Source organism: Polyodon spathula, chromosome 3, assembly GCF_017654505.1.
Source record: "Polyodon spathula isolate WHYD16114869_AA chromosome 3, ASM1765450v1, whole genome shotgun sequence".
Lineage (NCBI taxonomy): Eukaryota > Metazoa > Chordata > Actinopteri > Acipenseriformes > Polyodontidae > Polyodon > Polyodon spathula.
The window spans coordinates 17,249,495-17,269,159 of NC_054536.1; the positions used below are offsets into that span (position 1 = coordinate 17,249,495).

The 19,665-nt window shown below is 36.8% G+C and overlaps 1 pseudogene; it reads right to left on the reverse strand.

Moving 5' to 3' along the window:
* Positions 1–15,599, reverse strand: part of LOC121307876 — a 61,639-nt pseudogene extending 46,040 nt beyond the window's left edge.
* Positions 15,600–19,665: the final 4,066 nt, after the last annotated feature.

A 19,665-nucleotide genomic window follows, 5' to 3' on the forward strand; every position in this document is an offset into this window, starting at 1 on the left:
AAAACTTGGCAACAGGAGTCTTCCCACAAAGATCCAGTAACACTGAACACAAGCATATCCATCCTGTTAGATCACAGGGCCCAAGGTTCTGCCACTAGACAGGAAAAAACCAAAACGCAGTAAAGCGCAATAAAAAAAAAAAAAAAAAAAGGAAACTAAAGTCCTCACCTTTCACGCTTCCCAGCCGTGAGGTTATAGAGATGATTTTGCTGCTTCGTCTCCACAGGCCTTTATTGTAGCTGAAATAAATGAACAGAGTTTAAAGATTTTAGCTGCTGTCAGGCTCAAGTTTGCTAAACATCAACATTAAATAAATAAAGACTTTGACAGAATAAAAAAAAAGACAGTGTTGGGCAATCTGAGGTCCCCATCTATCTTAAACAACCGGACACTGCTCTCTCGTTGTTTTCTAGGTCAGCTGTTCTGTTACAAAGTATGGCTGAGACATGACACTAATTAATGACATCTGCTTACCAATTATCACTTCTTATGGACACTTGAGTCCAACTCTTCCAGTAGAATTTTAGTGGATTACTCGAGACAAACAAAGGTAAATAAACAAATTAAAAAACATTATTTCTTTATTTACCTCTGGTCTCAGGATTTAATGACTTTATTGAGTTCCACTATTACCTCTAACACACCACGTCAATGCTATAATCCCCTTAGTTATAACCATATTTATACTTAAATATAAAAATGCAGGTGACTTCTGATATCTGTTTTCTTTCTCCCATTTGGTCCTTTACAATTATTTATACTTTACTGCCGCATAATCCCCCACATAGTATGTCCTTAGCCTCTTCTGGGCAGGCTGGTTTGATGTTAATCCAGGCCGGAAGGCAGTACAGAGGACACATAGAACACAACTTTCAACTCTCCTTGCTGTTGAGAGATATTCAACAGATAACTTGAATCCATTTTTTTTTTTTTTTGTACTGCTGACAATGCGCAGTGCCTGTACACAACATCTGTTCACTAGATGGTACTAAAAAGACAATCTGACAGCTGGAGCTGCTCCTGAATTGTGGTCAAAGTCCATTAATACTTAGCAAAAACTGAACTGAAAAGAATATTTGCAAATTTGCCATAAGAACCATTCAGAACAGTTGGAAACAGAATAAACAGGTAAGAGGAAAACAACAACAACAAAAAAACATATATGAAGATGTTATTTTAAAGCTGTTTAAACTTTAAGATATAAAAAGAGATGAAATAACACACTTATCTTCTGCTGCATGCTACATGTATGTCTGTGCAGCAGTGTGTCTTAGTTCTTTGAATTAGAGCATGCATAAGTTGTGATGGACAGGTGGGGGAACATAAAGATGCTTTAAAAAACTGCATTTTACGCTAAAGAAAGGAAGTATTTTTGGTTGAGGGCATCCTTCACCTAAGAACACTTCAATGTGAAAACAAGTCAGTAACATACCGCCCCCATAACAATAACCAATTTACCAGCAATTTATGGCAAATGTTTCCAAGTTTTCATAACCAGATAAGCATCTATTGCTAAAGAACAGCATCCCCCCCCATGTATCCCTTCAATTGATCTCAACCAAGTTTTGATACTTGTCATAATTAAGTTACATCATAGTATGATAACAGCATACATACGTAGTGTTATGAGTCTTGTGGTGTACATATGGCACACAGATTATATGCATCCCTGAATAATAAGGTGCCTACTGCTGTGCACTGCTTTTTATTCAATTTGAATGTGGGGTGATGAGAACAACATGAGAATGAGAGACTGCAGAATTTAAACAATGTAATTCTTTCTCTTTTAAGGCATTGCTGGAAAACACATTTCAATAATAATTACTTATAATTCAATTTGTTTAATATATTTAGCCATTTATAAGTAGACCATCACACTTCTGAGGGTCCAGTTTTCCATTAGTGTTTGCTGATCATGAAGTTGATACTACATTTAACATTTTTTTGTGTTCAAAGTTATGTAAAAATGAACAACAGAATTGTATTTTTACTAAAGTACTGATTCTAAATGATGGAACAGATCCAGTGTGCAAAGGCCATAGGCTTTAATATTTTCAAGAACTTGTAAAATAAATAAATAAATAAATTATATATATAAAATGCTGCTTGAAAGTATGTGAACTAGAATACCTATGGCATTTCCCCCTGGGATCACACTTAGCTAAATTGACCTCACTTTCCCATTTTATTTGTTTTCCATGTTTAAGACAATTTTCCAACCACAAAACACAACATATGTAATATTAGTAAAAGGTACAACTTTAAAAAATAATAATTTACAGTTTTGTCTATAACTTTGTACTAATCTAAAGAACAGCTTTATAAACCTATATAAGCCTATGTAGCATATTGGGTATTTTGTAACAATTGTAAGTATCCCTTGATAAGAGCGCCTGTTAATAAATAAATAAATAAACAAACAAACAAACAAACAAATAACATTAGCCAATAAACTGTTGATTTTAGAAACAGTTTTTAATTATTTTTTTTTACCTGTATGCCCCAAGTGTGTTTTGGCATTAAACAAAAAAAAAGTGTTGCAGTGCTTCTATAGAAAATCATGGCTCTTTGTTTAAAATAAAGCTTTATGAGGGGATGAAATAGCAATACAAGGACTATTATGTTTTAAAATTGAGACTGAAAATATAAGCTATTACTGTAATGTTGAGGTGATTTTGCAGCAATTTGATTGCCTACAAAGAAATTATTTTAAGATGGAAATTAGATAACTTCTATCAGTTGATGTTTGCTGGCTATTACAATAGGATTTGGTATGGAATACTTTTAGATTTCATTTTAAAAAGAGTATTGTTGATTTGTAGGGATGTAGTTTCCATTCTTGCAAATAAGTAATCAAACCAGATAAGAGAGGTCTTTAAAAAAGTCTCTGCACATAGTTATCTATTGGTAGAGAAGAAAATGCTGTGTGTTATCAATTTACATATTACTTGTATACCTATATCTTTTAAATGCATTTCACAAAACAGTCACTTCACGCTTTATGATAAATCATCCTTTGATCTCTGTATAGAAGTCTAGTTAAAGTTATGCGGAAATTAAAAAATGAATACTGTGGCCAATTCAGGTCACCTCACTGCAAAAATACATTCCTGCACTTGAGAAGGTATATAGAACTAGACTTTTCCCTTGACTTGGCATGAGCTAGGAGGACATCTCTTTGATCTAGAAAAAAAGGTAATTTAAAAAAAGGAAGGTAGATGCCACTTTTTTTTCTATGGAGTAAGAACAGATTAAAACAATTAGATCATAACCGAAGAAAAAAGAGACAAGGTTCAGTGGGTGAAACAGCCTCTTCTAATATTTCTGTTACCTAATCACTATACAATACAGTATATTGTTTTTACTGTTTACAGTCATTGTTTGGAGACTGGACATGGGAGCACCATGCAGAGAGATGTTCGAGTAGTTGCAGTCTGTATCATGTTTGTGACAAACTCAAATATTTAGTTAAATGTGACTGCAGAAGAGAGGGGAAAAAAAATACCCATTAAAAATAACTAGGCCGGTACTCAATATCATCTGATCCAATGATTGTGAAGGAAGTGATGTCATTCATGACGGCCTTTGAAATGGACGGGAGTTTAAACAGAAGTTTGCTGACATTAATCTCCAAAACTTGACTTTACTTATATGTTTTTTTTTTAAAGTTCGAGTATTCTCAAAATATCATTGATATTATTGTATGTAACAGCAGTGCATTCAGCTGCAAAAAGGTTGACAACTAAAATTAACAAGTGTAATAGATCACCGACATACGTACCATCAAAGTATAAAAGCACCTTACACACAAAACCAACCTCTATCTAACAAGTACAAATACATAATGGTAAAATAGTTACAGCGTACTCTTTATGTACCAGTGCATTTTATTACTTAAAAAAAAGATATTAAATGTTTTCATTATACCAAAATGTACCCATGCATTATCAATGTTATTGGTGCCAAAGGCTGTTCCTGTCTGAGGGAAAAAAAAAAATGTTATTGGCAGATAACCGTATAAGGTTGACTTGTTCAAACGTAACGAAATACTGTACTCTTTTTCTTGGTTGCTTGCGTTACTGTAATGAAAAAAAAATCGCCAGACTGTTCACACATGCATTGTGTATTCAGTCTAGCCAGTGCCAGAAGAAATAACAGCATAAGTCATTTTCAGGGTAAACTCCTGGACTTCACTCCTGGACATTGCTTGGCATAGACTCTGTATAAAAATATATATTGTTATTTATGGCATGACAAAATGACTCAGCCAAGAGGTTACAAACTGAGACAGGAGCCCCTGGAGATTCCTGCAAGAAATTCTGAAGGAAATTAGTATCTAGTGTCCTTTGTTTATCACACCAATGTGCCAGACTTACAGCGCTGACAGGTTAACTGCGCCTTTTCTCCAACAGATTACCTGCAGTTTTTGATGCATCTGACAACATGAGTTTAAGGTTGTAAGCCTGTTCTAGAACCCCACAGATTCTACAATGGATCGTGCAAGAAACAAACTCAAAACTTAAAAACATGCTTCACAAGGAACCAGTTTGCAATATAAAGTGCACCTCTTTTGGAATATGTTGTATTCTGTATCAGGAAGTAACAGCAAGTGTGTTCCGCAAGCCTCTGAAGGAAGCATGTCATGCTTGCATGCTTGTATGTGGAATCATGTTATTTAAATGCAGGTTCAGGCAAAGCAATAAGGAAAACTATGTTTTATGGTTTTGTAAGTTCCGTCATTGCTAGATGGCATCGCAGCTCACATATTGTGGTTTTGCGGGACATGGCTCAGAAACTTTTTTTTTTCTAACAAATTTAACAAACTCAATACAGATTTTTCATGTTGTCCTAATACTAAAATTATAAAACTTTAAAATAGATGCCAACAAAAAGGTGTCTGACAAGCCCATACCATCATTTGAAAAATCTTGATAAGGTAATACATCTTAGTGCAGTGTACAACAACAAAATGAGATGTTCAAAGAGATGGTTAAAAGAAAAATAAAAGTTGCACTAATGCAATTATTTTGTTAGAACCTAAACGACTGCACTGGCCAAGCTAAACAAGTTAGTTTGGAATGTTTGAACAACGTTTGGAACCTTGACACTTTTTGGAATGGAGATCCTGAGTTTTGGAACCATACCCTTTCTTTCTCCCTGAGAAGAGAGTCTTGCTCTATGCCCAACAACAAGGGTTAAGACCTTGTGCATAAATACTACAAAAAGAAAAATCAGCTCTGTATCGCACTGGAAGTCAGTGAAGGGATAAAGGCATTAGACAAAATGTAGATCTACTTGACAAAATGTCATAGTTTTACCTTGAAAGTAATTTGGGCAAAACATGGGCAATGCAGAATCTAGCTCTTTCTTTAAGCTGCAGCCCACTCAGAAACTTATTTGGTAGACCAATAAAAAGAATAAAAAGACCATTGCAGTAATCTGTCTGCATCAAAACTAAAACAGAAACCAGCCTCTCATTCCAAAAGTGAAAAAAAACTAAAACTAAAAAAAAAAAGGCATTCCTTAATAATTTACGAAGGCAAACTTTCCTTTTTCTTGTAAATTCATAAACCTGGATTGTTAAGTTTCTGTTTATTTTATACCAAGTTAAATTAAGGAGATTGTAGCTAACAAAATAATGACAAACATTTCCCACACCATGCACATCCATTCATTACATAGGTCTCAAATGTGTAGTTTTGAAAGAAAAATATTTTAGCAAACATATATTTTAATTTTAAAACATGATATCTGGTACTACACTAAGGCAAATAAATCTCTATTCCCAGGCCTTGCTTTCAAATGGTCTTGCACTTTCGTGGTCATTTCCTATCAGCGACTATTGAACTGCTGGACTGACATGCTTTGCAGTAAAATGCTTGACCCCGAAGACTTCGCTGAGGTGAAATTCCCTGGGAAGTGTATTCGTAACAGATTTCCTGGAGGACAAAGCAACCAAACTGATAACTATTTTTTTGTGTAGTGAAAGATGTCATGTTTTAAAATAAAAATCATATGTTTCTTTAGAAGCTGCACACAAGCCATCTATATCATTGAACAATCACTGTAATTATTATTTGTCATTATTGACACAATTCTGAAAACAGAACTAAAATGGTTAGAATTAGGATCAAGGAAGGATCTCAAACCAATGTACCTCAACCATGCCCTGAAGGGAAAATGCTCTCACAGTAGATAGCCAAGAATTTCTGCCTCAATACAGTATCTTCTCGATTACTTCAAGGCTAAATACCTAATAAGGTGTCAAACCAGGGCAACAGTAGTGCAACATTTTTAAATTCTGTGCTACAACCAGCGGAACTAATTTCCTTATGCCTATAAACACCAGCAACTTAAACCATACATAGGCCCTTCTGTCAATACTCAACCTGAGCCAGTTTCAAATCAGCAAAGCCAACGTTAAAGTCTCAAATGCCTAGTTTCACAGACCCTAGTCAGCACTAATCTTGGACTACCTTAACTAAGGTAACCCTAATCCATGCTATTTGGGGTGTGTGAAATCAGCCTTGACACACTAGACATATTTTTTCAAGCAACATTAGAAGAGCAAACGAAACAAACCCTGAGCTTTTGAAATCTTCCTTTTACATTAATCACTGATATTTAGGAAGCAGGCTACTCTGATTAACTGCCTTCGATTAAAACTTCTGCTGCAAGAACATCTTACAACGGATGACCCTGTAAATTTACACTCTGCAAACCCCAGGGCTCCACACATCATTTTAGCCAGAAGTTTAATCGGCCCGATTTGTGTTTTACTGCTGGTAACTATTGATGAGCTCAACCTTGCTCTGCAGTTTTAATGAATGTTAGCGGGGAAAGGAAAAGAAGTCTGGCAGCTGCAGTAAATTAAATGTGTGACTGGTCAACGTGCAGCATTAAAAGTTAATTATTCTGATAATGATTGGACTGTGCTTTTACTACAGGTGGTATATTAGCATAACAGATTGTGCAAATTATAACGCTGAGAATAAGAACAAAGAACCATTTTCTGTTCCAGCCTCCACAGTAATTTATACAGACAACAGGCCCAAGACAGCTAAACTACAGTATGCATGTGTTTTACATTATACAAACATGTATGCTTGTATACACTCTGATCTGAACTGCAGAACCCCAAGGTCACTGACAGCCTTCTGGTCAATCATTATCTTTAGTGGCTTCTGAGCTCCAAGTCCACATGCTTGACATTAATCTTGTTCTTCTTTCCTACCTGGAGGATCCAACCTTGACTGCTTCTGGTAGGTGTCTGCTTTCTCAAGAACCTACTTCTTTATGAAAATGCTCATTGGGCTTGTCAGGAGATCCTTCAAGCATTGCCCCAAGAATGGATCCATAGCAGCATAAAAATCAATGAAAGCAGTGAGCACTCAACAAGCAGTACCAGAAAACCAAGTTCAGATGTCACCTCTAAAGCACCTATAACCAAGACAACAAAAACTAAAACAATACAACAGAAGAATACTACTAGTGAGGTAGAGAAGGAAATGTGACATCAGAGCAAATTCTCTAAATATAGCCAAGAAGTCTACCATCCCTTTAAAAAAAAAGCCTGGAAAGAAAGCACCTTATGTTCAACAGCAAAGAAGCAGAACCAAGGCAATCTTTTTCATTGGACAGTTGGTTGAAAAAGGTAGTACCCCATAATAGAGTTTGTAATGGAACTCCTGGCAAAATACCACGTACTGAACTGTACAAACTGGAGTGAATGTCCACTGTATCTGGAGATGAATCAATTCCTAGTTGAACATATTCCATAGAATTCATTTGATGACCTTTTTTTTTTTTTTAGTGACAAATTAGTATGTCAGTATATTTTTATGTTCTGTTCATGTTCACAATTGGACACCATTCAATGGTATAATTCACACATTATGCTTACAGGGGTCATGCACATATCAAATTGATACGTGCATACATGGTGCCCTGTTAGTTTTTTTTTCCAGTTCTGTTCTACAGGAAAAAAAAATGGGTATTCTCTCTTCTTCAGAGCATTACTAAAAAATATGATACGTATGGACAGTATTGTGTCTGAGTTTTACCAAAGTGAATTTCCTAACTACTGTGATGAGTTTTTATTGTTCTATTTGTCAATTTGTTGTAGTGTAGCTATTCCTTATTGACTATAATATAAAGAAAGACTAAGTTAAGTTTTCTCTATTCACAAGTGTCCATCCACTTTTACTTTATTTGTAGGTATGCCATATAGTATAATCTTGAGCAATCATTTGCTAAGCACCCTGACCTCCAACTAACAATTTACCCCTAGATCTTGTTGGGTATCTTTTTAGCCTCTGGACCCTCAAATATTTTCAGTCCTGGAAATTAGGAGGTGCTAACACCCATGCAGACAGTAAATGATGGAAACAAATTATCGATGCAGTAACGTTCGCATTGCAAAAGATGCGTTTCCTAGCTACACTGCAGAAAAAGAAAGCTTTAGAAAGTTGTTAAATGATCGACAAGAAATACCAACTCCCAAGTCACAAGTATTTTTCACCAACAGCTTTGCCAACATTGTACAATGACTGTCATGGCGAGTAGCTGAAGAGTTAACCCGTATATCTTTTTTTTCCCCAAATACCGCTGACCATTGAGTCATACGTTAGCCTAACTAAATTCCATTGATTCAGATTGGAATTTATGCAGCAAGTGCTTGCAAATTACATTCTTTCCTGAAGACCACACTGGTGAAGTAATATCACACAAGGTTCGCAAGAAGGTCTGTCAGCCTAGGGCCTAAGAGAAGAGAAACAAATCTGCATCACTACAGACAACTGATCAAACGTTGTCAAAGCTACAGAACTAAATGTGTAACCTAGACTTCAATGTTTTGGACACAGGCTTCACCTTGCTATTGTTAAGTCTTTTATTTTATTTATATTAACAACGTACTTCTCTTGGTGTTATTTAGTCAATTTTTTTTTTTTAATATTGAATATTAAACTATATTTACATACCCAACGTTTCTGTTGTTTTATATTAATAAACATACTTTCTGTATCCTTGGCGATATGATAAAATATTTCTCAGTCTGTTCATGGCCTTAATACATGGAAACTAATAGAAAAGAAAGTATGTTATGTTTGTAAATGATTTAAATGTACAGAATTAGGAGAGTTTGGGATTGTAATATATAAAAGCAGCTTTTAAAAGTGCTTCTACGTTAAGAATCTAGTTCTGCATCAGGCTATTAGATATTATTAGCAGGTTAAAAAAAAAAAAAAAAAACTACTGTCAACCCTCTTTATACCAGCAGGTAAGAGCCATGGGCAAAAACAAGCAATAAGCAAGGATGGCGTTATAGAGAGGGTCCAAAAACAAAACGAAAAAAAAAACCACACACTCACACACACAACCTTCTATGTTTCAAATAAATTCAAACGTTATACAATTACATCATCTCCAGGCCATTTTAATAAAACTTTTTATTTATTTATTTATTTTAAACTAGAGTACTAGTTATTAATACAACAAGGGGTCTACTAGTGATGTTTTATCACATGTTCCCATCTGTATGAATACATGGTTACTTTTGAAGAACAGTTAATACTTTAATAATACTGCTGTTTACAAAACTTTAGTTTAAGTCAGCCTTCGTTTGTGCAAAACTTGGACGTGAACAAACAAACCTCTTACCGTATTTTTCAGTTATTTTTAATATTTACTGTAGTTTTATAAAGTCACTAATTTTAGACTGTGTCAAGCCTTTTTCAGGTTAAATAAATCAACCCATTGCATCACGGTAAGCCATTTGTTTTTATCCATTAGAATGTGTATAATTGTCCTTCGATTAACAGTATATGCCTCATTTAGGCAAGAAAACAGTTCCGATGTCTTCCTGACTTGCTTTCTTATTTTCAGATGCATACATGCAGATTTTTTTTTTGTTTTGCTTTGGTGTTAAATGTAGGGTCGACTCGTCATGCTGTACTTCCTGTTTTGCTTTGGGAGTGGGAGTGTTGATGACATTGGTTTGAACGTTCAGTTAACAATGAACTAGGAAAGCAAGTCAAAGATTAACTGCATAACTTAGTTGTTTTAATTGGCCGTCATTATTTTGCTGACGCTATAATGAGGGAAACTACAAAGCTAATATTTACGTTTGCTTGGCTTGGGAAGTTGGCGGATGGTGGACAGCGGGATGGCGATATAACGGGTAAACATAGAACTGTTTTTATATTGGTGACATTTGTTCAGAGAGAATAGCTGGCGGTATGCAAGGGTGGCATTATAAAGGGGGGCGGTATAACGCGGGACAACTGTAAATACAGTAAAGAAAGGTACAGTTTTGCATAAATTATTTGCAAATAATAATAATAATAATAATAATAATAATAACTTGGCTAATGAATTAACTATTACAATCCCTTATAAAAAGTAGCAATATTTTTGGCTTGAGTAGAAATTAAATGCAGGAGGGAATTGCATCTCTAATTTTATTATTACTTTACATAATGGGATAAAAGGAATATTAAAGTGTCCATTTATTTTAAAAGCTGAAAGTACTGTACTAGCTGGTTGTCATTTGTTTTATCTTTCTCTTACATACAGCAGCATATGCTTTCTGGTGACATTAAGTAAAACTTGGCGAGATCACAGGTTTATATTTTTATATCAATTATTCCTTACATTTGTGTTTTTTTCATTTTTTTTTTTTAAAGAAAATGGCATGAAAGGGGATAAGCACATTGACCGTGCCATTGGAGTGTGTAGGAGGTTGTTGAGTGCTTTCTCTTACAGCTGGAAGAAAAGAAAAGCTCTGAATTTGGCACAAGCTGAGCTCAATCTACCTCAGCAGATAATAACAAAAACACCTACTCGCTGGGGATCACGTCAGCAAATGATTCACAGGGTGCTGGAACAGGAAAAAGCAATCACACAAGTCCTAGCTGCAGATAGAAAAACTAGGCACTTAGTACAGCATGGCAGGACACTGATGTGCTTGATTCATTACATAAGTCTTGAAGAACATTAGTGGATTTCACAGATTCCGTCAGGTGAAAACTGTCAGTGTCTCCTTCCTCAAACCTGTTTTGCATAACAATATTGTGGCCTTTGAGGAAGATGAGACTGAATTCACAAAGTCAATCAAAAGAGAAGATTCTGAGTTACTTGAATGAGAAGTATTCCAAGTCACACACCCAAGATCTACTTGATATTTCATCTTTAATCAACCCTAGATTCAAAGCGCAGTACATCAGTACGGACAAGGCTGCATCAATCAAAGCAAGAGCAGTGTCAGAGGAGGAATCTCTGCTAGAGCAGGAAAAGAGCTTCACTGGCACAGCCAGTCACACTGAAATAGAATCTCAGGGAGTAGGAGACGCAGCACATAAAGGGGCACCTGATAACAAACTTAAGATGACCTTGGGCAGCTTTTAAGTCAAGCACATCACAAGCTACTAATGCCTCCATAGTTCTTGAAAAAGGCAAATTATTACTTGAAGTAAATCACTACATGCATACTCCTGTGGCTGACGTTGAATCAGATCCAATGATCTGGTAGAAAGCTCAACTGATTAATTTACCTAGACTAAGCAAACTTGTAATGAAGTATCTGTGCATACCAGTAACAATTTCTCCATCTGAGAGGGCTTTCAGTATCTGTGGTAACACTGTTACTTGCAAACGTACAAAACTAAAACCTGACGCAGTTGACCAACTTGTGTTTTTGGCAAAAAAAAATTGTAGAGGGGGGAGCATAACTACAACCGGGATAGCTAAGGTAATGAGACCTCTCCCTCCTGTCAGGCATGGGCTGTGTAGCTCGCCTTTTTTGGTATAGTCTTTGTTGTCAGGGAGGGAGTTCTTAAAATGCAAAACTCCAATGTAAATTGTTTTTATACTCAGGGCAAGCCTGAATCAGGGCTTGTTAATTGAAGTTACAGTAATTATCACTCGGTCCTGGGGACCCCCTGTGTCTGCTGGTTGTCATTCCAACCGAGCTCTCAATTAGTTAACTATACCATTAATTGAACTAATAATTTGTTTGATTTGTTTGAAAATAAAAACATTTACCTAATTTTGCTTGGCAGGTGCTGTTTTGTTCATTCTCAAGTATTCACATCTCTGGGTTTGTGAAACCAGCAGTTAAAGTTCACTTACTATTTGGTGTACATTCTTTTGGGGGTAGTGAGGCCTGGCTCCCCGCAGAACCCTGCACTCGTGTTACAAACAAAGAAGTGCCGTGCATCTCATGTACAAGAAAGAGAAACAAACAAGACAGAAAAGTGGGTTAGTGAAATTAGGCTATGTGATTTATACATGCCGTTCAGTTGAGAGGAAAACCCCCCTTTCATTAGGAGGAAACCTCTTGTTGTCTAGACGGTCAGATAGCCCTCACTCCGCGCATACTAACTATGCTTTGGTGGGCAGCAGTAATGTTGGAAATGATGAATGAATGTAGCCCGCTACTGCTGATGATTTACATTACCTTTAGCTGCTGAAGTGGCTGCTCTGAACCTGAAAGAGTGGGGGGTAATAGAATTGAGGCTGTAGCCCTGCTCTAGAGATGGTGGAGGCTAGACGGGATGAGAACCAGTAACTGGTTACTACTGAGCATGAACTGTCATTGAATAGAGGATCCGATATGAGAAAAAGTTTATTCCTGAGAAATGTACATTACTTACCATGGATGTATATGGGCATAATGGAAAGTTGAGTTTAGAAAGTTGGATGAATTGACATTGACGCAGCTGATCCGTTTTGGAGGTGCGAAGGATGGTGATAAAGTGGGAGTTGGGTACTAGAAAAATACTGCTGGAACAGATGCAGAGGGAAGGGAAGCTGGAGACTGATGGAACAGTAGATTCGGCACATCTCTTGAATCCGAAGAAGGCGGTAAGGCATATAGTTTCCATCAGTAGATCTTCTAAAGGAGAAAAACAACCTTTTTGGAGGATCAGAATCAGAAAGAGGGGGTCTGAAGATACAGGTAACCAAGACATGGAATCTGGGGCTGAAGTTTTTGCTATCCATCTAAGCTTCAGCTGTATTGCTGGGATTGATAATAGGATCGGAGACAAACTGACATGAGGCGATAGTGGTATTGGATGCCAGAGATGTACTGTATGTCTTAATGGTTGCTGGTGAGAGGCTTAAGGAGTCTTGGTCCTGGTTAAACTGAATAGACTGATTATGATTGTGGGCACAGAAGGTTGAGAAGGTACACCATGCTGTGGCATATGAAGATCTTGTGGATGTAGCCAAAGCGGCTGCCATGTAGTTTCGGGCATATTGAAGCAGGTTAGAGATTGGTGTATTTAATCGAACATCAGGTCCTTGAATTAAGGGATTTGTAGAGGTTCTGCTGCTGCTGTGGGAACAGGCTGATGGAATCTGGGAACCTGGAGACGAGAAAGAGCATCAGCTGCATTATTATGGATGCCTGGCAAGTAACAGACTTCAAAAATGAAATTGTTTGAAACAGATCCAATGAGCTGGCGGAGTAACTGCATCATGAAAGGGGAGGATGATCGGCCTTAATTGATGATACAGACTGTTGATTTGTTGCTGCTGTAGAATAAAATTGATTTTCTAGACCACTGGTAACCCCAGATATGTGCTGCTGCAACAACAGGTTAAAGCTCTAGAAGAAGCAAAGCTTAGGATGAGGATATAAATCCTGAATCTCGGAAGGCCATTCGAATCCTAGATAGCCTCCGAATCCTATAAAATAAGCATTGGTGAACAAGGATAGATCATGTGGAGCTGAGATTAGGTTGTCATACAATAAAGACAGCCCATTCCAATGGTGGAACAATGCTGCCCACATTTTTATGTCTTTCCCCGATTCATTAGAAATGATAATATAGGAAATGAGGGTTTTTACTGTAGTTGAAAAAGCTAGTAGGTGCGAAATGAATGTTCTGCCCTGAGGAATGATTTGGATAGCATAATTGAAATGGCTGAGAGAGACAGCAGATCTCATATTGATGTAGACATTTGGAAGCTATTGCTGAGTAGACAAATGCATTGCAGTTTAGCAGGAGGCAGGCTGGCTTCGAATTTTAAAAAACCCTGAGTAATGCCTAAAAACTCGGTAGAATTGAGTGGCACGATTGCTTTCCCTTCTGCCAGCTCTGAGTGTTGAAAAAAGTGATTTGAGCCTGTTAATAGCTTGAGCTGGGGATCAAAGGTGGAAATATCAGTAGAACGTCATCAAGAAGGTGAAGAAGAAATTACATATGGCAGGAATTGAGTAATATCCAGCACAAAGCCTCGGAGAGTGAGTCAAATATGTTCGGTCTGCTGCTGCTAAGAATTTACTTTGCCAGCAGATCCCAAAGAGATGGCGCAGGGAGGGGTGGATAAGCATAACTTTAAATGCATCTGAAATGTCAGCTTCTAGCTAGGATCTGTAGCCTGCCATCTTGATGCTTTTGATGGCATCGCCAATTGTGAAGTATTTAAGTGACATATCATTGAATTAATGCTGTTTGTGAATGTCCCTCGGGGGGCTGAAAGGTCGATAATCAGACTCTCTTTTCCTGACACCTTGAGAGTAGCTATGCCTACTGGATCGATTCTGTATGTGGGAAAAGGAGGAGCTGAGAATGAGCAGACCATGAATCCTTTGTCGATTTCTGTTTGAATTAAGGAGCTGGTTTATTCGAATTCGCTGGTTGTGGAGGGAACGTTACTGCAGATGAAAGATGAGGAGGGAATAGTCTATAAGCCAGTGAAAAATCCATTTTGGAGGCCATCAATGAGGTAGGAAATAAATTACCTATGTGGATGATGATGAAGGGCTTCAGCTAAGGCTGGCATGTTAATCGGGGTGGATACTTGCAGGAGAGAAGCTGAAAAGAAAGCGACTGTCATTTCCTGTTTATGGGACAAATGTGTTTTGGATGTGCATCCCTACAGAAGCTGCAGATATGGAGGTACCTGCATCCCCTGGAAAGTTTGTGCAGATCTGTCTGTTGCCTGAGAGTATTTCTCCGTGGCAGTCAAGCAGTCAGGTGGAGCAGAGCCGTGGATTGGGTTGGGAGCTGAAATTCTGGTGTTGACATGAGGTGGGGTGGTGCGCCGGTCTTGCCGGTATGAGGCTGCTTTTGGACATAGTGATCTGGAATGTGCAGTGGAGGTGCACACTCCGCATGCGTAGCCCGCAGACCACTGAAAAAACACTGTCACCTGACACTGCCGCAGGTCGTATGAGAAAGGTATTTTTGGGTGCAACTAAATATGGCCAGAAGTGGCAAAGAAGGTTTGCTGCTGCACTTCCTCAGACAACTATAAGGACTACAATGAATCAAAACACCATGTTGCTTGCTGCAGCTCCACCTACTGTTCAGAATTAACTTCTAAAAAAAAGGCCTATAAATCTTCAAAGCTGCAATTTCAATGGCACTGTTCAAATTAACATCTACAAATAGTGCTTCTTGTTTTTAATCAGTTCAATGTTTATTAAGCATGGTGGCGTGGTGGTTAGCACTGCTGCCTCACAGCTCCAGGGTCCTGGGTTCAATTCCGGCTTCAGAGGTCTGTCTGTGTGGAGCTTGCATGGTCTCCCCTGTGTTCACATGGGTTTCCTCTGGGTACTCCAGTTTCCTCCCACAGTCCAAAGACATGCTGGCTAGCTGGATTGACCTCTCTAAATGGCCCCTTAGTTGCTCTGCAATGGACTGGTATCCCGTCCAGGGTGTAGTCCTGCCTTGTGCCCTATGTCTGCCAAGTTAGGCTCCGGATCACCACAACCCTTTATAGGATTAAGAGATTACACATAATGGATGCATAATAATTAGTAACCCTTTGACTAGTGAGTTCTAAAATGTACTACCGGTCCTACAGGAGTGAGTGTTTTTTTTTGTTTTCTTCTGCATGCGCTTGATTATTACGAGTACAGTGTACAAACAAGCTGAAGCTATATGTTTGTAATGAATACTGATGAAATACAGACAAATCATCCACACGCCTTGGGTGGTTAAAGCCACTCTGCTTCCTTATTAAAGAAGAAAGAATATTTAATAGTATATTATAGTGAAAGAAATACATCTACACATTTGTTGTATTTTTTTCATGTGGTACTGCCCATTACAGTGTGTTTAGGTCCTGGATCCTTGCAACACTGGACTGGCTGAGCATGACCAGTGATTTGGCATTGTCAGGTCTTATTACTTCCCTACAGGTACACATTACTGACCAGAAAGTATTAAGTTGCATAAACATGTACAATATTGTTATTCACAGCTACAATGTTACATTAACGAAGTAAAGATATATGTCTGGGTAACATTTCACATCTTTGTTTAGATAAGTCAGGCCAGATCAACGTTGACATTCACCATCACCCTACAGCTTTGAACCTACTTCCAAATACTCTGAGTTTACATACTATCATTTTTATGTCAACATGGATCCAGACAACCATTTGCTACTGAATGTCAGCGGCTCTGTTGCCTCCCCTTTCCGGGCTTTAATACATGCTTGTTTAGCCACAGTGACAAGTTCAGGTGTCGTGTTAGTAAAAACAAGAGTGAATCAAACCGCTGTGCAATGGGAGTCTTATTTCCATCCCTGCACACTTGTATAATTTTTAACCATTCTTTGCTAAACTTCCATGAGCTAACATGTTCGCTTATGCTTTTGTAAATGATGTGAATTTGGTATTAGACATCATTCATTAACAGGTTTTATGTGGGTACTTTTTGTATTTCTGTTCTTTATAAATAATTAGCAACAGGCAAAGCCTACTTCACAGGTAGCATATTACATAAATTAATAAAATAAAGCGTTAAAAAAAACTATACAACTATACTCAAATACAAAACATGACTAGAAAGATAAAATCAACAATCCGGGTTTATTCAAAGCTGCTTAGCTACAGTATGGAGCCATGAAATATATCACAGTTAGGAATGCTTTCCCATAATAGGGAATGCTTGGTGAAAATCATTTGTTTGCACCTTGGAAGTTACAAATACAGTATAAAATGACATGTAACCTCTTTTAAAGATTCACTAAAAATATTCTATCCAGTTAAAATATATTTTAAATAGGTCTAAAATAACAAATACTGATTGGCACAATATTCTCAGCTAGGTGAATTACAAATCAATGCACATGCATGTACTGGACTGATCTGCCACTCTAGCCTTACTTAAACATTGAGATTTACACTGATAAATGATGCCTTGGAGGTTAGGTTTCAGCTTTCAGTTTGGCGCCCAAAGCTCTCAACATTGTCAGTTATGCATCTTATAACTGACCAATTAAAGAACATTGACCTCCAGGAAGGACTCTTACTGTCTGGACTGCATCCCTCAACTAACCAATGGCTTCCACTAGCAGCGACTGTTAACAAGAAAATGTCAGGGGACATTTACTTAGAAATATCACAAAATCAATACCTTTATTCCAGAGCTGGTGAAAAGTAGTCTTTGTTCAAGGGTTGATTAAGGATCACTAAACATAATTGCTGTGTACCTGGAAGAGAACAGAAAATGAGATGCAACAGTATATATATATATATATATATATATATATATATATATATATATATATATATATATATATATATATATATATATATATAATCAAATAGTGAACTGAAGCCTATCTATTATTTTTTATAATACACAGATATTAGTATCTGTAATAAAAAAGACAATAAACTGGTGTTAAGGTTTAAATTGCAAGTGAATTTAATGAATAACAACAAATTAAGTTAATATGAAATAATCTTAAATATTTTCTTTTTGATAATCTAGGAACGGCAAATTAAGCTGGTTAGATAATGAAGTCGCTGTCAGAGTCGAAGATTATTTGTGTCGCTCGTTTGTTTGGTGCTCCTGTTGGTGGAGGATGATTGTAAGTTTTCACAGATTTGTTAAAAGTGCTTAAAAACCATGAATTGTGGGTGTTGTCGAGTGACTGAACATAAGACATTTTGTGTTTGAAAGTGGTCTCGGGGTGTACAGGAGTCAATATATAATTTATTAATTTATATATATTACACAGTGTATAAATGTGTAATTGTATACAGTTACTTTACACAGACATGGTTGACAGAAACAGTATTTTTACAAACTCAAACCATAAAAGGAACAGAGAGACACAATGCAATGCACACAGGTGACTATAAACTATCACAGGTCTTTAGGTGATTGTTCCATTAGTGGTTTTTCAAAACTTAAAATAGCTACTTAACTTTTTTTATTTATTTTTTTTTAATAAAAAAACCAATATAATTTGCTATACTGTTGTGAAACATAATGATTTTATCTTTTTGTCTACACAGGTGAATCCAAAAATGTAGTATGTTCCTAACGCACAGCAGTACCATGAATTAAATTCACAACACGTACAAGCACTTGCCTGACTGATAAAATCAGCCAAGCCGAACATGTCGTTCAGGATGTTTCAGTCAAAGGCTTATCCAATCGGAAGAATATGGAATAACTTCTCGCAAATACTGTCTGTGTGGTTTCATAAACCTGTGTAATATTAATGTACATTGGCAAAGGAATGTACATAGCAGGTTTAATCAATCCTTGATAAAAACACTTAAAAATACTTCTAAAAAAATTTATGTAGCATACATGTAGCCTTTTTCTTTTTTTGCTTTGGCTTATGATAACATTCAATCAAGTTATTCATTGTCTGCTTTAAATAAATATTCAGGAAAATGGACTGGACATCAATGTAAGTCTTAAACTGAATGTAGCAACTGAAGCAAATGGACAATAAAATGGCCTTAGAAACAAATATAAAAAAATAATGTAGAACAAGATAATGCAGTGCAGTCAATTCTCGCTAATATGAATTTCAAGTGACCAGCAAAACAATTTCTATTATCAGTAATTCACATAATCAGGAGTCAAAGCCAAATGCATACTGTCAGTTTTTATTGAAGTTACAGTAACAATGAAAACACATTTAAATTACAGAGCAATGACAAGTATTATACATTTAAAAGCACTGCGCACTTACGACTGTATTTATACAGTCGTAAGTGAACTTCTAAAAAGTATGCACTGCAAATTAACTGCATGTCTCATTCTGATCACAGGCGTTTTTAAACCACAAAAGCAAGGGTCAAGATATTGATCAAATAGGCAATGCTGGCACCTGCTGTTCATAGGCCTGTATTGTAGAGTCAAGGTTTTTCAAATTGGTTGACAAAGTGTTTGCGGGAATATTGAAATCTGCAGCAACAGCTTTCTTTTTCTTGTATGGTGGTGAATCATCCATTACCTCCACTTTAGTCTGCAAGGATAGTGCACGTTTTTTGCACTGCTTCATGGAAATGGCACTGATGCATGAGATCTTTGGCAACTTGAAATGAATCACAGGATCAGTAGTCCCAAAACTGCACTAAAATACAAACTCGCTAATCTGGATGCAAGTTAATACATTTCCCAATATCCTTTGCACTCATTTTATTCAAAATAATTAGCACGAACGGGAAATTCATATTATCAGAAGTCATTTCCAATAAGCGACTGTTACATTTTAGCGGGGACCACAGAAAATGAATGCTGTCAGGAAACTTGTCTAATCAGAGCTTGTTTTAACTAGAATTGATGATATATTGAATATACTGTACTTGTAAATGTGGCTCGACATTCATGAGAGAAAAGAAAGGGCAACATATAATGCAACATTTCAAGACACATTTTGTGCGTAGGCATTTGA